General features: G+C 45.1%; 1 pseudogene; it reads right to left on the reverse strand.

The window, feature by feature from the left end:
• Positions 1 to 757: 757 nt before the first annotated feature.
• Positions 758 to 1301, reverse strand: LOC147914823 (large ribosomal subunit protein eL18 pseudogene; annotated as a pseudogene).
• Positions 1302 to 3683: the final 2382 nt, after the last annotated feature.

The raw sequence follows: 3683 nt of genomic DNA on the forward strand, positions 1-3683 counted from the left end.
GTACATTACTAAATTTATGGTTCTAGGTATAATAAAAGGTACATTTATATCATCCTGTTCATTTTAATATAAAAGAATTGGTATTTGTTTCAGGGCTAGTCCTGACATAGGTCTCACTAGTTGTGTGAGCCTAAGCGAATAACTTCTCAGCTGAAGAAAGTAAATTGATGGCAATACATCTGCCTTTCAAGTAGTTCTGAGAATTAACAAGATCATGTATTCAAAAAGTTTAGCACCTGTAAGACTATTATATATTTAATAAAGCTATAGCACTTTTTTTCTATTTAAGCTGATTGGTTAACTGTTCTTGAGTAGGTTGACTCGTCTGTTCTTTCCCTTGTCAACACAAAGAGATGACCCTTGCTGGTTAGCCAGCGAGTAGTGAGGTGTGGAAGTCTGCTAAGGGTCTAGAATGCCACCAATACTAGTGTCTCCACAGTTTAAGGTTTCTACTGTTAATTTAACTTTTTTCCAGGATACAAAAATCATTTTTTTTTTTTTTGGTAAGGAAGATCCATCCTGAGCTAACATCCATGCCAATCCTCCTCTTTTTGCTGAGGAAGACTGGCTCTGCGCTAATATCTGTGCCCATCTTCCTCCACTTTACGTGGGATGCTGCCACGGCATGGCCTGACAAGCAGTGCATCAGCGCTGCCTGGGATCCGAACCTGGGCCGCCAGCAGTGGAGCGCACGCTCGTAACCGCTACGCCACAGGGCCAGCCCAAAAATCTTTTTAATAACAGGGCAGGATCTGGGTTAATTTTTGTAGCCATGGCTGGCCCGTCGGCCTCCAGCGCACTCAAACTTGCGGCCCCTGCAGCACATGGAGGGTTTGGCGTGGCTGTGCAGTGCTCCCAGGGCCTTGCCCAAATGCCTGTACACCTCTCAGCCCTCCTGAGGACTGGAGAGGAGGGTGGTGCCACAGCTCTGGGGGGAGTCCAGGGCGAGCTGGTCTAAGGTAAGGCTCTCGCCTCCAGCCCTGCTCACCCGAAGCACACTCACTTTGTTTGGGCACCTCAAGGACGCACATCACCCATTATAGCCCCTACAACCACAGTTGTTTGATCTTCTCCGCCAGGAAGCTCCGTCTTCCAGATCGTCCAGGAGACAGACAGAAGCGATGGGTTGGTGCAACTAATTAACACCTCTTCAGCACAACTTGGTGGAAGGTGGAGTTGGTGAGTCTGGCCAGAAACTTGTACAGCTCGACCAATAGCCTTTGGTAGGTGTGCCGGCTCTTGGGATCCTTGGGCCGGGCTTGAACCTTTCCATCCTTGTTGTGGCAGATGCCGACTCCCATGATGGTGTCCCCTGCTGGGCCAGGACTGAACTAAATTTACTTTGTAAGTTTTCTTACTAGGTGGTTTTTTACAAACATATTTCACTTGAGAAGCAACCTTGTAAGGGGGCAGCAGAGGGATTATGGTTCCTATTTTTCAGACAAGGAGCAGGTTTAGAGAAGTGAAGAGATCTGGCTAACTTCATTAAGTTTAGCATGGCAGAACCATGCCTAAAAAAAAAGAACCATGCCTGAACTCGGGAGTTCTACAACTTATGCTAATGTTCATTCAATTACAAGGTGTATAGAAATCAAAAGTAGCCTACTTATTTGCCAAAGAAGGTTTATAAGGGAATCTAGACTTTAGAAAAACTGGAATAAAAAATATAGTGTACTTAAAGGAAAAAAATTACATCTTTTTTTTCTTTTTATATTTAACTTTTTTTTTTTTGAGGAAAATTGGCCATGAGCTAACATCTGTTGCCCATTTCCCCCCTTTTTTTTTTTCCTCCCCAAAGCCCTGGTACCTAGTTGTGTATCATAGTTGTAGAGTTGTAGCTCTTCTATCTGGGACGCTGCCTCAGCATGGCTTAATGAGCGGTGAGTAGGTCCGTGCCCAGGATCCGAACTGGTGAACCCCAGGCTGCCGAAGCGGAACATGAAAACTTAACCACTGCACCACAGGCTGGCCCCAACAACTTTTGAATATCTGTGACTCGCACAGTGCTGGGAACTCAAAGTTGAGTAAGACACAGTCTCTTCCTTCAATGAGATTAGAGTCACTTATCACTCAGCTTATTTCTTTCTGTTTTGAATAACACCTTTTGCCTTCTACAATGGCATATATTTTCTTGCTTTTTCCTCAGGTTTTGTTTTTTGACTGAAGATAAAGTAACACTTTAATTTATACCACAAATTTATTGTGTTTCCTCCTGTTCGGGACATAGTGGCCCTTAATTTTGTACAGCCCTGCCCATAGCCTTCAGTTCCCCGTAAGCACCTGCTCCCTAAGTTTAGGTCAAGTGAATTTCCCATTTACGTCTGGTTCTTTCCTCCCATTCTCATGTCTATTCTTCCCTCTCCTCTGTCCCAGGGCTCACGTTACCTTTGCTTCCCTTACTTATGGACTTTCTCCTCTGCTTGTACATACTAATATCTAAGAGAGAATACCCCAGTCATCACGTTCAACCTTTTCCTGACTGTTCAGTCCCTTGAAGTCTCTGAATTAATCAGCATTTTCTTTTAAATTGAGGTTAAATTCACATACAATTCAGTGACATTAGAACATTCATTGTTGGGCCGGTCCCGTGGCTTGGTGGTTAAGTGCTCGCGCTCCACTACTGGCGGCCGGGTTCGGATCCCGGGCGTGCACCGACGCACTGCTTCTCCGGCCATGCTGAGGCCGCGTCCCACATACAGCAACTAGAAAGATGTGCAGCTATGACATACAACTATCTACTGGGGCTTTGGGGGAAAAATAGGAGGAGGATTGGCAATAGATGTTAGCTCAGAGCCCGTCTTCCTCAGCAAAAAGAGGAGGATTAGCATGGATGTTAGCTCAGGGCTGATCTTCCTCACAAAAAAAAAAAAAAAAAAAGAACATTCATTGTTGCACAACTATCACCTCAATCTACTTCCAAAACTTTGTTATGGGACAGCCCGAGGCATAGTGGTTAAGTTCGGCATGCTCTGTTTTGGCGGCCCAGGTTCGTGGGTTCAGATCCTGGGTGTGGACCTACACTGCTCATCAGCCATGCTGTAGCAGCAACCCACATACAAAACAGAGGAAGATTGGCACAGATGTTAGCTCAGGGCTAATCTTCCTCAGCAAAAAAACAAAACTTTGTTGTCACTCCAAAAGAAAACCTCATATCCATTAAGCAGTCACTCTCTATTCCCCCCAGCCCCTGAGCAACCACCAATCCACTTTATGCCTTTCTGGATATACCTATTCTGGATATTTTGTATAAATGGAATCATATACTATGTGGCCTTTGGTGTCTGCCATAATCAGGATTTCTAAGATTATCTGTGTGGGGCATAAATTACTAATTACAGAGCATATCCAGGATAATTGTCTCAATAGAACTTTGATCTTACTTTTTTCTTTTTTTTTTTTGTGAGGAAGATCAGCCCTGAGGTAACATCTATGCCAATCCTCCTCTTTTTGCTGAGGAAGACTGGCCCTGGGCTAACATCTGTGCCCGTCTTCCTCCACTTTATATGGGACACCGCCACAGCATGGCCTGACAAGCAGCGCCTCAGTGCGCGTCCGGGATCTGAACCCGGGCCGCCAGCAGCGGAGCATGCACACTTAACCACTATGCCATGGGGCCGGCCCCCTTACTTTTTCTTTTTCATACCTCCTTTAAAGAACCTGTGGACGAAGTCTAAAGTAACCAG

The sequence above is a fragment of the Ceratotherium simum genome, chromosome 17, assembly GCF_057802395.1.
Source record: "Ceratotherium simum simum isolate JZ-2026a chromosome 17, ASM5780239v1, whole genome shotgun sequence".
In the NCBI taxonomy this organism is placed as follows: Eukaryota; Metazoa; Chordata; class Mammalia; order Perissodactyla; family Rhinocerotidae; genus Ceratotherium; species Ceratotherium simum.